A 17,245-nucleotide genomic window follows, 5' to 3' on the forward strand; every position below is an offset into this window, starting at 1 on the left:
CTGGAAATGTTTTATACGATATAGATGCCTAATGAAAAATGATCTTTCTATAATTTTAGTGTTCTGTTAGCGTTTTTAACGTTATGGATGCATTCTTGGTAATGATCTTTCTGTAATTTTAGTCGTTTGGAAGCGTCTTAAACTTTATAGATACATTCTGAGCATTAATCTTTTGGTAATTTTAGTCTTCTGGAAGTGTTTTAAACGTTATAGATGCTTTTTGAGCAATGATTATTCCCTAATTTTAGTCTTTTCTTAGCGTTTTAAACGTTACAAATGCATTCTGGGTAATGACTATTCTTCAATTTTAGTCTTCTGGAGGTGTTTTAAACGTTATAGATGCATTCTGACCAATGATCTTTATGTAATTTTGGTGTAATGTTACCGTTTTAAACGTGATGGGTGCATACTGAGTAATGATATTTCTGTAATTTTAGTTGTCTGAAGGCGTAATAAATGTTATTGAAGCAATCTGAGCAATAATCTGTCTTTTGTCTTTTGGAAGAATTTTTAACATTAAAGATGCCTTTTGACAAATGATCTTTCAGTAATTTAAGCCTTCTGGAAGCGTTTTGAACATTAAAGATGCATTCTGAACAATGATATTTTTGTAATATTACTCTTCTGGATATGTTTTAAACGTTAATGAGGCATTTTGAGCAATGATCTTTATGTAATTTCAGTCTTTTCGAAGCGTTTTAAACGTTAAAGATGTCTTTCTAGCAATGTTCTTACTGTATTTTTAGTCTTCTGGAAGCATTTTAAACATTAAAGATACATTCTGAGCAATGACCTTTCTGTAATTTTAGTCTTCTGGACGCGTTTAAACGTTATAGATGAATTTTGAGTAATTATGTTTATGTAATTCTAGTCTTCTGGAATAGTTTTAAACATTAGAGATAAATTCTGAGCAATGGTCTTTCTGTAATTTTAGTCTCCTGGAAGCGTTTTAAACGTATACATGCATTTTGATCAATTGTCTTTCAGTAATTCCAGTTTTCTGGAAGCGTTTAAAATGTTATAGATGTATTCCGGTCAATGATCTTTCTGTAATTTTAGTCTACTGGAAGCGTTTTGAACATTATAGATGTGTTCTGAGTAATAATCTTTCCGTAATTTCAATCTTCTAGACGAGTTTTAAACCTTATAGATGTATTCTGAGCAATGAACTTTCAGTAATGAGTTTTAAACTTTATAGATGTATTCTGAGCAATGAACTTTCAGTAATTTTAGTCTTTTGGAAGCTCTTTTATCTTGTATAGATGCATTCTGAGTAATGATGTTTCTGTAATTTCAGTCTTCTGGAAGCGTTTCAAACGTTATAGATCCATTCTGAGTAGAGATCCTACTGTAATTTTAGTATTTTGGAAGCGTTTTAAACGTTATAGATTCATTCTGACCAATGATCTTTCTGGAATGTTAGACATTTGTTAGCGTTTTAAATGTTATAGATGCATTCTACGTAGTGATCTTACTGTAATTTTAGTCTTTTGGAATCGTTTCTAACAATATAGATACCATCCGAGCAATTATCTTTCTCTAATTTCAGTTTTCTGGAAGCGTTTTCATTATAGATGGAAACCGAGAAATAATCTTTCTGTAATTTACGTCTTCTGGAAGCGTGTTAAACTTTAAAGATGCATTTTGAGCAATGAGCTTTCTTTAATTTTATTCTTCTGGAAGAATTATAAACGTTATAGATGCATTCTGAGCTATGATCTTTCAGTAATTATAGTCTTATGGAAGTGTTTTTAACGTGTATAGACGCATTCTGAGCAATGATCTTTATGTAATTTTATTCTTCTGGAATCGTTTGAGAAGTTATAAATGCATTCTGTGCACTGATCATTCTAAAATCTTAGCGTTATAAATCTTTTAAGGTTATAGATTCATTTTCAGCAATAATCTTTCTATAAATTCAGTTTTATGGAAGAGTTTTAAACATTATAGATGTATTCAGAGCAATGATCTATCAGTAATTTTAGTAATCTGGAAGCGTTTCAAACGTTATAGATGCATTCTGAGCAATGATATTTCTGAAATTTTAATCTTTTGTTAGCCATTTTAAACGTTATAGATACATTCTGAGTAGTGATCTTTCTGTAATTTTAGTCTTCTAGAAGCGTTTTAAACGTCATACATACATTCTGAGCAATGATCTTTCTGTAATTTTAGTCTTGAAACGTTTTTAACGTTATAGATGCATTGTGAGCAATGCTATTATTATTATTATTATTATTATTATTATTATTATTATTATTATTATTATTATTAGACGTCAAGGTAGGACAAGAGACACACGATGGTGGGGACATGTGGTTTAATGCGTCCTCAGATACAGACTGACTCAGTTGCTCTTTGCAACCGGCACAGGGCACACTCACTTGGCGCCTGCCCGCCATGGGAAAACATATCATACTTGCAGGTACTCCATCATCCCCCCCCCCCCGAGATTAATACATGGGTATACATGGAGAGGCAATGATAAAAAATAATGCATGGATATACATGGATTAAATTGGGTGCATGTGCGAGAATAGGAAGACAGGTACATAGCTGTCAGTAATGCAAAACACAATGTGCAGGTAGTACATGTTCATAGAATAGTATGAGAAGCAAAGGCAATAAAAAAAAATATATGCAGGTGCCAGTGTAATGTAAGATGATCACATGTAGTCATCCATCCACGCAGGCCTTCTAGTGCGCCGTGATGGGCGTGGCTCCCGTACTGCTTGTGGGCTGGGCGTAGGGTGACTACCTGGTAGCTGCTCGGGCGTGGGCATGGCTGGATGCGTAGCAGGTGTGGCTCGCCCAGGCTGGGGCCCCGATGATGTGAGACGCAGGTGCTTCCTGTTACGGAGGGAGAGGCGCCCGCTGCCATCCAGTTTGACTAGGTATTGTCGGTATGGGAGCGTTTCCGCCCCGGTACCGGTGCGGTCCCACAGCTTAGTGGCCTGATTTTGCACTCGCACTTGGGATCCCGGGTTGATAACTGGAAGCTTTCTGGATGGTCCATTCCCGTTGAGGGCGGCACCACTATCAGCCATCTGACGCTCTCTTTGCCGTAAGGTTGCCCCCCAGTGTTAGGTGCCAACGGGCCGTAGGTACGCCGTCTCGGAGCTGCCTGCCCGCTGCCATCTGGGCGGTTGACTTATTTATTCCGCGGAGGGGTGTGTTGAGGTACTGCAACATAGCCATAGAGGACTTGTCCGTGTCGAGGGTGCCACCGCTGCCCGTATTCGCCATTATTATCCGCTTCCCGATCTTGACTGCGGCCTCTGCCCTGCCATTGGACTGCGGATACTGGGCGGATGATAGACGCACGGACACGCCTCATAACTTGCCAGATTGGTGCCACCGTCCGTGGAGATTTGCTCCGGGGCCCCCCACCTGGCGAAGTAGTGACGTAGCTGGGTCTTGATGTGGGAGGAGGAGGTTCCGTGGGGGAAGTGGGCCAGCTCCAGCCACCCTGTGAGCTTGTCTGCGTAGGCCATGTACGAGTGTCCGTCGTGCTGGAACATATCTGCTACCGTCATCTGGAAGGGGTACTCTGTGGGCGGCGTGATGATGAGTTCCTCCGCGGCCTGGGATGGTGCGTGTACGTCGCATTCTTCACACGAGGATCGGTGATACTGCAGGTCCCCCTCGAGTCCAGGCCAGTACACCGTCCTTTGCTAATTGGCAGATCATGTCTTGGGCGTGATGGAATTTGGTGCGGAGTGCCTCGTCCCAGTACACTGCCTTCCCGGTTGGTTTTTTGAGGAGCTCCCTGAATGGGTTCATGAGGGGGGCTGTCGCGAGGAAGGGCGCCAGCTGGTTGACGAATCCGTACCAAGCCCTTATGTCGGTGATAGAGGGCTGACGTGGCATCTGGAAGTTCTTGATGGCCGCCAAGCGTTCCTCTGTTGGCTTGTAGGCCTCCCAGCCCAGGTTGAAGCCCACGAAGTCTACTTCCCTTCTTGCGAATTGGAATTTCTCCGGCTTAAGGGTATCACCTTTGGCTGTGCATGTTTCGAGGAAGTCGTAGGCATGCCAGAAGGCCCCTTCGATGCTGTCATCGTAGAGTAGGGTGTCGTCAACGCACTTATATTTCCTCTGGATGTCTTGGATGGCGTCGTCGAATCGTCGAGTATACGCATCGCCGGCGGAGCAGTGCCCCATGGGTGTACGACAGTAATGAAATTTCCCCCAGGGGATAATGAATGTGGTTAGATCGCGACTTTCTTTGTTTAACTCCACTTGGTGGTATCCCCAGTACGCGTCCGCCACGGTCTTGAATGTGTGCTTAGGTACCCCGGACACCATGTCGAATGGGCCGAGGGTGTGGTGTGTCTCCCGTAGGCAAGATGCGTTGAGGCGCTGGTAGTCGACTGTACGGCGTGGCTGTCCTGACTTCTTGGCGACGACCACCATACGTGCGCACCATTCGGTTGGCTGCCCGGCAGGTACCGGTTCTATGACGCCAGGGGTGACATCTTCTTCGAGCTGGGCCTTCACTTCCTCTTCCCAGTGTTTTGGCACTGATGCTGGGGTATGGCATGCGTAAGGCGTAGTTCCTGGGAGCAGGTGGATATGGTGCGGTTTCCCCTGCATCACTGGCAGTGGCTTCCTGGCTGTGTTGAATGTCGTCGTAGCGAAATGTTGCAGGAGCCAGACTTCCAACCTGGCCGCATGTTCCTCCTGGGGCGGCAGGGGCACCTCTGCGGGTCGGGGTGGTACCTGGGCGGCCCGTCTGGCCGTGCCATCGAACAGGCTCACACGTGTGCCACCACGGGGGAGGGATGGGGGAACTCCTTGGGTACCAGCGTTAAGTCCCTGCAAGCGTCCAGCGACAGGAAGAGGTGCTTTGCCGACTGCACAAAGTACACGTCCTGCTCCATGGTGCGACCTTGCAGGATGACGTGGCACACGGCAGATCCAAGGCACTTCAGGGGAAGGTTTGCCACATCCCGCAAGCCAGCCCGGGGTGTAAGGGCTGCTGGGCGGACTTGGAGGTGCGATAGCAAGGAGGGCCCCGCCACACATACCTGTGCCTCGGTGTCCGCCACGGCGGTGACCGGCACTCGTACTCCTGTGTCGTTGTGAATGACTGTCACCTCCACTACTGGGTGGCGGGCGAGGTTGGCGCCCGCAACAAGCACAGGGCTAGACGTAGCACTAGACACGTCTGTTGGGGATCCTGTCGATTTTGCCTGTGACTTTCTGCAGCATCTGTAGTAGTGGCCCTGCTTGCGGCACCCATTGCACACGGCGGATTTAGCGGAGCATGAGGCTCTGCCACAGGTGTGGCGCCCACCGTAGTTCCCGCAGGGAGGGGGTGGGGGACCCCTGCCGGTGCCAGCGACGGTTGCACTCGGATGATCTGCCTCGGGTGTCTCGCTGCCAGCCGCACAAGCAGATTCCCTCCAGTTGCATTGGCGCGCAGCGGCGTCGACGCGGGCCGCCTCGTAGGCACAGCACCTGGCCCTAAGGGCACTAACACTATTGATGTCATTGCTACACTGGTATACATGGCGATGCATAGCCTCATCACTTAGGCCCACCATTAACTTAGGTAACAACATATATTCAGCTAGATTACACTGACACTGAGGGCAATGGAAATTGCAATCGGTGGACTTTTGAGAACACTTTAAAAAATAATCACTGACACTTTTTTCCTGGGCCTTGTACCGCATTAAAAAACTCCGACCATAACACAGCATGATTTGTAGATCGCAACACAATATCCCGAATAAAATCCATGGCTTCCGCAGCAGTGAGGTTACTCCATTCCTGTGAGGTGAATCTGGCGTCCAGCCAGTGTGCAGTATAGCCTGATGTGGTGGACGACCTCGTGGGTCAGTAGTCTGCACAGTTCGATCCAGCATTCCATCAACCTCCTCCAGGACCTGAATGCGGCGGGCTTCAGCTCAATTTCGCACTTCTCCGGGGCTGCAGACGCGGGGACACGAGGTGCAGGGGTAGCATGTGTCGTAAGCCGGTCACGGAGAACGTTGATCGTTTGCTGCTGTGCCGCCATGGCTTGCCTGGCTTCTTGCAGGGCAGGGACGAGCCCACGGGGGACGACGGGGCGTGTGGCCCTTGGGGTGGACTGCACTGAGCGGCGCTGGAAGGGCATGGTGAGGGTCACGTTGGTATTTGAGAATCACTGCGCCATATTAGATGTCAAGGTAGGACAAGAGACACACGATGGTGGGGACATGTGGTTTAATGCGTCCTCAGATACAGACTGACTCAGTTGCTCTATGCAACCGGCACAGGGCACACTCACTTGGCGCCTGCCCGCCATGGGAAAACATATCATACTTGCAGGTACTCCATCATTATTATTATTATTCTTTCTGTAATTTTAGTTTTCAGTCGGCGTTTTGAACGTTATAGATGCATTCTGAGCGATGATCTTTCTGTAATTTGTCTTCGGGAAGCAATTTAAACGTTATAGTTGCATTTTGAGCAATTATGTTTCGGTAATTTTTGTCTTTTGGAAGAGTTCTAAACATTATAGATGTAATCTGAGCAATAATCTCTCTGTAATTTTAATCTTTTGGAAGCGTTTCAAACTTTGTAGATGCATTTCAGCAATGATCCTTCTCTTATTTTAGCCTTGTAGAAGCGTTTTAAATATTTTAGATTCTTTCTGAGCAATGATATGGCTGTAATTTTAGTCTTCTGGATGCGTTTTGAACGTTAAAGTTGTATTCCGAGCAATGATCATTCTGTAAATTTAGTATTCTGGAGGCGTTTTAAACATTAAAGATGTATTCGGAGCAATGATCTTACCATTATTTTAGTCTTCTGGAAGCATTTCAAATGTTATAGATGCATTATGAGCACTGATTATTCTGTAATTTTAGTTGTATGGAAGCGTTTTAAACTTTATAGATGCCTTTTGAGCAATGATCTTTTTTGTAATTCTGGTCTTCTGGGAGCGTTTTAAACGTTATAGATATATTATGAGTTATAATCATTCTGTAATTTTAGTTTTCTAGAAGCGTTTTAGAGGTTATAGATGCATCTTCAGCAATGATCTTCCTATGATTTTAGTCTTCGAGTAGCGTTTTAAGTCTCAAAGATGCATTCTGAGCAATAATCTTTCTGTAATTCTAGTCTTCTGAAAGCGTTTTAAACATTATAGATGCCTTTTGAGCATTGAACTTTTCGTAATTTTAGTCTTTCGTAGTCCTTTTAAACATTATAGATGCATTCTGAGCAATGATGTTTCTGTAATTTTAGTCTTCTGTTAGCGTTTGAAACTTTATAGCGCATTCTGAAGAATAGATCTTTCTATAATTTTAGTCTTCTTGAAGCATTTTAAACATTTTAAATGTATTCTGAGCATTGATCTTTCTGTAATTTTAGTCTTCTCGAAGCATTTTAAACGTTGAAGATCCATTCTGAGTAATGATCTTTCTGCAATTCTAGTCTTCTGGAAGAGTTTTAAACGTTGAAGAAGCATTCTAAGCATTAATCTTGCAGTAATTTTAGTCTTCTGGAAGTGTTTTTAACATATATATATATATATATATATATATATATATATATATATATATATATATATATACATATATATATACAGTATATATGGATTCTTAGCAATGTTCTTTCTATAATTTTAGACGTCTAGAAGTGTTTGAAACGTTATAGATGTATTCTTAGCACTGACCATTCTATAAGTTTAGTTTTCTGTTAGCGTTTTAAACTTTATAGATGCATTCTGAGTAATAACCTTTCTGTAACTTTAGTCTTCTGGCAGCATTTTAAACATCAAAGATGTATTCTGAGCAATGATCTTTCTGTAATTTTAGTCTTCTGGAAGCGTTTTTAACGTGTATAGATGTATTCTGAGCAATGATCTTTCTCTAATTTCAGTATTCTGGAAGCGTTTTAAACGTTACATATGTTTTCTATGGAATGATCTTTCTCTATTTTTAGTCTTGTGTTGACGTTTTAAACGTTGTAAAAGCTTTTTGAAGGAATGATCTTCCTGTAATTTTTTTTGGAAGCTTATGAAACATTATAAATGCATTCCTAACAATGATCTTTCTGTAATTTTAGTCTTCTAGAAGGGTTCTAAATGTTATAGATGAATTGTGAGCAATGATTTTTCCGTAATTCAAGTCTTTTGGAAGCGTTTTAAACGTTGAATATGCATTCTGAGCAATGATATTTCAGTAATTTTAGTCTTTTGGAAGCGTTTTTAATGTTATAGATGTGTTTTGAGCAATGATTTAACTGTAATTTAGTCTTCGGGAAGCGTTTTAAACGTCATAAATGCATTCAGAGCAATGATATTTCTGTTTTTTCAATCTATGAGATGCGTTTTTAATGTTATAGATGCATTCCAAGCAATGGTCTTTTAGTAATTTTAGTGTTTTGGGATTGTTTTGAGTGTTGAAGATGCATTCTGATTAATGGTCTTTATGTAATTTCAGTCTTCTGGAAGCGCTTTATTATTATTATTATTATTATTATTATTATTATTATTATTATTATTCTATTATTATTATTAGTAGTAGTAGTAGTAGTAGTAGTATTAGTATTATTATTATTATTATTATTATTATTATTATTATTATCATTATTATTATTATTATTGTTATGAATATAACTATTATTATTGTAATTATTTTTATTCTTTCTTTCTGAAATTTTAGGCTTCTGGAAGAGTGTTAAACGTTGAAGATGCTTTCTGAACAATGAGCTTTCTGTAATTTGAATCTTCCGGAAGCATATTGATTGCTAAAGATACAGTCTGAACAATGATCTATCAGTAATTTTAGTCTTCGCGATGAATTTTAAAGGTTATGGATGCATTCTGAGCATTGAACTTTCTGTAATTTTAGTTTTTGTAATCCTTTCAAACGTTATAGATGTATTCTGAGCAATGATGTTTCTGTAATTTGATTCTTCTGGAAGCGTTTTAAACGTTAGAGATTCAATCTGAGCAACGATCTTTTGGTAATTTTAGTCTTCTAGAAGCGTTTAAAATGTTATAAATTCATTCTATGTAATGTTCTTCCATTAACTTTAGTCTTTTGAAAGCGTTTTAAACAAGATGTATTCTTAGCAGTGATCTTTCAGTATTTTTAGTCTTTTGAAACCATTTTAAACATTATAGAGGCATTCTGAGCAATGATCCTTCTGAAATTTCAGTCTTTCAGAAGGGTTTCAAACGTTAAAATTGCATTTTATGTATGATCTTTCCGTAACTTTAGTGTTCTGGAAGCTTTGTTAACGTTAGAGATGCATTCACGCAATGATATTTCCTTTGTTTTTAGTCTTTTGGAAGTTATTTAAACGTTAAATATGCACTCCGAGCAATGATCTTTCTGAATTATTGTCTTCTGGAAGTGTTTTAAGCATTAAAGATGTATTCTGAGTAATGTCTTCTGAAAGCGTTTTGTACGTTGAAGATGCATTCTGAGTATTGATCTGGCGGTAATTTTAGTGTTCCAGAAGCGTTTTTAACGTAAATATATGTAGTCTAAGCAGTGATCTTTCTGTAATTTTAGACTTCTGGAAGTGTTTGAAAAGTTATAGATACATTCTGAGCACTTACCATTCTGTAATTTTCGTCTTCGGTTAGCGTTTCAAACTTTATAGATGCGTTATGACTATTGAGTTTTCTCTAATTTTAGTCTTCTGGGAGCGTTTAACACATTATAGATGCATTCTGAGTAATGATATTTCTGTAATTTTATTCTTTTGGGAGCGTTTGGAACGTTAAGATTCTTATTGAGCACCTATCATGACGTTATCTTAGTCTTCTGTTAGTGTTTTAAGCTTTATAGAGGCATTATGAGTAATTATCTATCTCTAAGTTTAGTGTTCTGGAATCTTTTTAAACGTTATAGATGCATTCTGAACAATGATCTTTCTAAAATTTAGTCTTCTGGGAGGGTTTTAAACGTTACAGATGGATTATGAGCAATACTTTTTCTGAAATTTAAGTCTCCTGGAAGCGTTTCAAACGTTAAATATAAATTCTGAGCAATGATATCTGTAATTTCAGTCTTCTGGAAGCGTTTTAAAGGTTATAGATGCATTTTTAGCATTTATCCTTCTGTAATTTCAGTCTTCTTGAAACTTTTTCAACATTATAGATGTGTTTTGAGCATTGATATTTATGTGATTTTAGTCTTTTGGAAGCGTTTTAAATGTTATAGATGCATTCAGAGCAATGATCTTTCTCTCACACCAGTCTTCAGGATGCGTTTTTAATGTTATAGATGCATTTTAAGCAATGATCTTTCAGTAATTTTAGTCATCTGGAAGTATTTTGAACGTTAAAGATGCATCCTGAGAAATAATGTTATTGTAATTTCAGTCTTCATGAAGCATTTTAAACGTTAAAGATGCATTCTGAGTAATGATATTATTAATAAAATTTCCACTGTCGTTTTACCGTGTTCGTTCAGAGTATTTAATGTTTCACAACGCGTGTTGATCATTTACTGTTAAATCGTTGATATAATATGCAAGAGGTTGCAGTGATTAAAAGACATGACTTGATGGCTTGGGTGCTAGGTAGAGACTGCCCTTTATTCATAGCTACATGGGACTACATGATACCACATCCCCCTTATCACATACAAAGAATTGATTACACATAATAACTAATCTGGCATATAAGTACAAAGAGATAAACGATGAAAGTTCCATATTCAAACGTATTCCATTGTTTTAATCCCTTCACAATAAACATGCATAGTACAATTTGTGATTGTGGATAGTAATATAAACATAATAGCTATTATCTTTGCAGACTTTGGTCCGAATAGTGTTGGTTACAGCAGGGCAGTCATAAATATGAAAATAAATGGCAAATTATATATATATTTTTTTTTTGATGCAAAGAACAACAACACCCAAAATATATTAAAACAAAATGGAAACCTGATATACATGTAACAACAGTGTTCGAAATGGAGCCTGTGCTCTAGTCCGAGACTCGTAAATTTTCAAATAAAATTCATTATTCTGAATCACTTATCAGTCCTGAGATTGATAACTTTTCTTGAGTTTCAAACTCTGGTAACGACCTCTCAGAATTTTCGGTCATGAAACGAGTGGGGGGGGAGTTGTATATTATTATTTAACTTAACACTTTATGGGAATTTACGGTATGTGACCGCGTTACTTTCAATATATCTGGATGGAGTTTTCACCAGCAGGCCTGACTTGGTATACACCGCTGTCGGGTCTGTAGTGTTATCACTAGTTGCGGGTCTTTGGTGGGTTATTTCGGTCTCACTAAGTGGCGGCACCGATATATCGGCGGGTCGTGGTGGAGGCTGTGCTGATGATGTTGGAGCCTGCTGCCGGGTGTTGGACGGTTCTGTGTTTGTCGCGAGCGGTGTCGGACGGATGTGGGACCGGTTCCTCCTGAGGCACGCTCCGTTTTGGGCTTCCACAATGTATGATTGGGGTTCTTCTGACTTACGTACCACTCTGCCTGGCACCCATGTGTGGCAGGCCTTGTCGAATATTCGGACTGGTTGTTCGGGTTGGAGGTCTGTGAAGTGCCGTTGTGTCCGATTTGGTCCTAGGCGGTCCTGGAGGTGGTTGCGGGTCGTGATGTGTGCAAGATGTGGTTCGTATCAGCCTGGTAGGTCAGTGGTCACATTGCGACCAAACATGAGCTCTGCGGGGCTGGTTGTCTTATTGTCGATCGGGGTGGCCCGTAAGTGGAGTAATGCAGTATGCATATCGCCGCCTGTCTCAAGGCATTTTTTGATAATCGCCTTGCATGTTCCCACTGCGCGCTCCGCAAAGCCATTGGACTGAGGGTAATGTGGGCTTGATGTGATGTGCTCGATACCCCAGGCTTTTGTGAAGTCCCTCATGGCTGCTCCCGTGTATTGAGGTCCGTTGTCTGAGACCAGGGTTTTGGGGCATCCGAACAGCGAACACAGGAATTTGAGGTGGTTGACCACACTTTCAGATGACAGGTTTTTTAGTTCGGTGACTATCGGGAATTTTGTGAAATAATCAATTGTGATCAGATATGTCTTGTGGCCAATTTGGAAGATGTCCGAAGCGACTTTGAACCAGGGCATTGGGGGAATGTCATGATGCGTGGTTTCACTAGGACTTTGCTGGGGCTGGTACTTCTGGCATATGTCACATGCCCTGACCTTGTCCTCTATATCCTTTGCAATGTTGGGCCAGAATACACACTCCCGTGCCAGGGCTTGTGTTTTTGTGATCCCTTGGTGGGACCGGTGGAGCTGGTCCAGTATCCGGCCTCTGACCTCTTTGGGGATGATAACTTGTCGCCCTTTGAATATGACTCCGTCTTCCACAGCAAGGCATTCTCTGTATGAGAAAAACTGGCGGATATCGGGGTGACAGCCTTTTACTGAGGTAGGCCAACCCTCGATGATAGTATGCTTGAGAGTGCGCAGCACTGGGTCGGTGTCAGACCTATGGCGGACCTCCTCCAAAATCTGGGGACCAAGTTTTATGAGTACAACTGATATCACATCGATGTCATCTAGTTCCAGTCCGTCCACTTGTGTATCCAAAGGGATTTCCTTGTCATTTTGTGGGTTAGGAAGGCGTGAAAGGGCGTCGGAGAGTACAAGGGTTCGTCCTTCCTTGTACTTGACCCTCATGTCATACCCCTGCAGTTTCAAGAAGAGACGTTGTAGTCTAGGTGGGGCACTGATCAGTGGCTTCTCCCAGATATTAACGAGGGGTTTGTGGTCAGTGACAGCTTCGAAGTCTCTTCCGTATAGGTAGGTATGAAATCGTTGCATGCCGTGTACTAGTCCAAGGGCATCTCGCTCGATATTGCTGTAATTTGCCTGCGTAGGTGTCAGGGCTTTGCTGGCGAAGGCTATTACCTTCCCGTCTTGGATGAGGGCCGCCCCAAGGCCTTTTTGCGATGCATCGACTTCAAGAGTCACGGGTTGAGTTGGGTCATAGTAAGACAGCGTGCTTGATGGTGCTATTTGGCGTTTCAGGTGTTGATAGGTGGATTCATGGTCTTCTTCCCATTGGAAGGGCACATCTTCCTTGACCAGATCTCGAAGTCTTTGTGACTGAGCTGAGTAATGTGGTACATAGGGGCTGAAGTAAGTCATTACTCCCAGGAATCTCTGTAGTTCCTCTTTATTGGAGGGTGACGGCATGTTGTGCAGGTCGTGTACCCTTGACGGGTCTGGCATCATGCCCTTGCTGGTATAGCGTGTTCCGAAAAACTCGATTTCTGGTTTTGAAATGGAGCATTTCTTCGAGTTTAGGCTGAGTCGTGTTGGGCTGCACGCTGCATGAACCCAACAGGTTTTTGTCGTGTTCCGACTGGTCTTTCCCACATATTGCCACGTCATCAGCGATGCCAACAACACCTGGGAGATTCTCGATGATGGAGTCCATCCTGGCTTGAAATATGTCCTGGCCCGAATGGTAGCCTTGTCCAACAATACCGGCCGTGTGGTGTTCGGAACGTTATCAGTAGTTGTGAGTCCTCGTGTAGCGGTATACTCCAGTAGCCTGCTTTGGCGTCTAGCTTGGAGAACACTTTCGCTTTGGAGAATACCGGGTTGATCTCTTCTAGAGTGGGAATCTTGTGGGGACATCTTTTGAGGTTTTGGTTGAGCCGCTTGGGGTCCAGGCAGATCCGTAGGCTTCCATCGGGTTTTGTGACATACACAAGGCTGCTGCACCAGTCTGTGTGTTCCGTTACGCGTCTGATAACCCCCTCTTTCTCCATAGTGTCAAGCTCAGACTTGATGCGGGGCTTCAGGTGGATACTCACCTTACGGGGCGGATCACAGAAAGGTATCACGTCATCCTTGAGGTGGAGCATCGCGGGCTCTTTTAGTTTGCCGATACAGTCAAACTGTGCTGGGAATTGCGCTTTTAGTTGTTCGACTGACCTAATAGGGCCTTGTTGGCTTGGTTGCTCAGGTATTCCAGTAACGTCGTTGACATTGATATCCACAATACCGAGTTTTTGGCATGAGGGAAGGCCAAGTATGGCTGGACCAGACACATCGACCACGAAGAACTTTTCTTGCGAGAATGCTGGGTTGCTGAGTTTGCGGACGCTGAGCATTAGTGACCCTAGGCAGGGAATATTGTCGCCACTGTATGATGTTAGTCTTACTGATGGTTCTGGGGATAGTACGAGGCTGGTGGGTGCATCACCAAACATTTGCTTGTATGTCCGCAAGGGCAGCGTATAGCCACCAGAACCTGTGTCGATTTTGAGTTTCAGGGGCCCATAGGCTGGGGGGTTTTCATGCTTGACCATGAGCTTTGAGAATGCTTCTCGTTTCGGTGCCACTCCTATGTCGGATATCATTATCATGTCGAAGTTTGGCATATAATCTGTTTCTTCATCAAGATTAGGGTTTTCATTAACCATGACTTCGTGTTGCCTGTGGTTAGGAGCCCGATTCGGCCGTCTGTAGGAACGCCCTCTTGTCTTGCTCTGACGTTGTGTCTGCTGCATGTTGTCTCCTGGCATTGTTCTGCCTCCATCAGTTTTGCGGCACATCTTTTTCCAGTGCCCCTTGATGCCACAACCACTGCATCTGTCATTGTAAGCGGGGCATGACCTTATGGGATGGCTAAGCCCACAGTTCCAGCAGGGGTTGTCCGTGGTTTGTAGTTTGTTCCGTGGCTCGTTGCTTTCCCTTCGAATTGCATCCACGTTGGTATGGCTTGTACTTGTGTTCTCAGAGCTCATCTGTATGGAGCGTAATGAAGCCGTGGAGGCCGCAATGGCCTCGTATTCCCGACCTCTCTCTAGAACGTTGCTCACAGCATAGCCCTTCGGTTTAGTTAGGAGTTCTTTCCGAAATTCTTCGAATTGTGTTCGTAGTATGGTCATTTCGATAAGTCGTTCGTTGAGTTCTCTGTCTTCAAACTCGCACTTTGTCGCTTTTTCACGGAGTCTGGCCAGGAATTGACTGATTGTTTCAGCAGGTTTCTGTTTGGTATTTGCAAATTCGAGGCGGTGAACTCGGAAATTTATTTTGACCGTTGCATCAACCTCACTTTCAATAAGCCTCCATATGTTCTGCGGCACACGTTGCTCCTGTTCAGTGAGGCCGCTCGCCAAGATACGCCTCATGCCCTCATCGCCGAGGGCAATTTTAATTTTAGTTGCTTGCTTGCCCGGGTCTGTGACTTCCTGGTCTTCGAGGTATAAGTTCATGCGCGCCTTGAATGCACGAAACGACTCGGCCAGGGGCTGGTGAGCCCAGTCCATACTTGGGCATTTAGGCTGGGCCATGATTGGATTTGGTTTCGAGAGGGTGTTACAGAATAGATAGATAGTGATTGGATTAATAACACAGTTTACGGTTCACAACACAGTTTACGGTTCACAAAGAGAGACATATAATAAGAGTATGGAAATCACTACAAAAATTTGTCACTGGTAGTCGGCACAGTTTTCAGTTATGTTTACACTGCTGAATGTACGTTGTTGTTTGGCTCATTTTGTGAAGTAGTGCGCGGATAACAATGGCCAAAATACTTGTAAGTAATCTATTCAGAACTTTCTTCACTATTCTCACTGTAATCACGGTGCACTAATGTCCATTCTATGCCATATCCTGATGATATAAGTTATGTACGGTTGTTAGCAGGGCCGGTATGACAGTCTTTGTCTGGTTGCCGTTGGGTGAAAATGGCGTCGTCTGCGGCCGCTGGTAATAAACTTGGGCTGATTATGAGTCCTCTTCTCAGTTATAACGGACAGGAGAGGTATGTAAAGTGTCTCTATGGTCCGGGTTTGTTGATGAAATGGCTGGGGTGCGTTACCACGCTGCCACGATAATATAATATGCAAGAGGTTGCAGTGATTAAAAGACAGGACTTGATGGCTTGGGTGCTAGGTAGAGACTGCCCTTTATTCATAGCTACATGGGACTACATGATACCACAATCGTTACTGTTGTATGACATGAAATAAAAAATTCTTCAGTTCCCTCTTGAAAGCCTTGATGTCTTCAATCATTCGGATGTCTTGTGGGATCTTATTATTTAGTCTCGGGGACGCATATTTTAATAGCAGAAACAGGAATATGGCCAGTTGAAAATAGATTATACAAATGTGATGCCTTTTCATAACATCAGGTGATAAACGACTTGTTAAGAAAATAGTGGAAGACTAAATGATGGAACTATTGTAAGGACAGTGAGACGAGCTATCACCAACGGCAACTGACAGTTTATTCAAACATACGTGGGAATATAATACAGGGTGGGGACGGAAAAGTAGCATGTGCGCAGGTGCCAATTCGGCTCGAACTAACCGCCAAAATATGTGTGTTTTTTCACACGCACAAATACGTGAATAACAAGTCAATAGAAATAGGTAATGAAATAATGAATACATGAAATTGTGGCTCTGAGGGAGCGGAATAAATATATACAGTTAGCCACAGTGTGGCGAAAGGAGAATTTAAATAAAATAGAGAATTCGGTGAAATTGCTGGACGACGGAGGGAGTGATGTCCTTACAAGTACCCCCCACCCCAAGACATCAGGCGGCGTAGAGGGCTGATGAGACTAATCTTCGTATCGTTTCGGGCGTCGGAGGGTTCCTCTTGTTCTTGAACGGAGGGGCGCATCGGCGGTCGGCGTATGGATCGCTACCTCTCGTCGTCGTTTGTTGCTTTTCTTCTCATTGGGCGCCTTGTTTTGAGGTGGCACTCTGGATCTGCCAGGTCCCGCGGAGGCAGTGTCGCTCCCTTCGAGAAACGCCGGTTTTACGCGGTCTATTGAGACCCAGTCTTCTTGGCCATGCACGTCGAGAAGGAAGGCTTTCGTTGTTTTCTTGATTACTCGGTAGGGGCCTCGGTAAGGTCTGGTTAGCGACTGTTGATGAGCGTCGACACGGACGAAAACATACCCGCAGTCATCCAGGTTCTTTGGCTTGAAATGCTTAGTTCTGTCCTGGTAAGTTTTAAGACATGGCCTGAATTTCCTGGCGATGTCCCTAAGATGATCCAGCTGCGTGTCGTCGGTTGATGTGGGAAAGAATTCGCCGGGGACTGCGAGCGCCTCTCCGTAAACCTTTTCGGCGGGCAATGGCTAGCCATCTGCGCGAGGGGCGGTGCGAAGGCCAAGGAGTACCCAAGGAAGTCATGATTTCCAGGGACGCCTTGAGGGCGAGATGAGTTCGTTCGACCATGCCGTTTGCTGCGGGGTTGTATGCCGTGGTGCTGTAGAGAGTTGTTCCCATCAGGTTTGCCAGAGCAAGCCATATCTCCGACAGGAA

Source organism: Palaemon carinicauda, chromosome 20 (genome assembly GCF_036898095.1).
Source record: "Palaemon carinicauda isolate YSFRI2023 chromosome 20, ASM3689809v2, whole genome shotgun sequence".
Classification (NCBI taxonomy): Eukaryota; Metazoa; Arthropoda; class Malacostraca; order Decapoda; family Palaemonidae; genus Palaemon; species Palaemon carinicauda.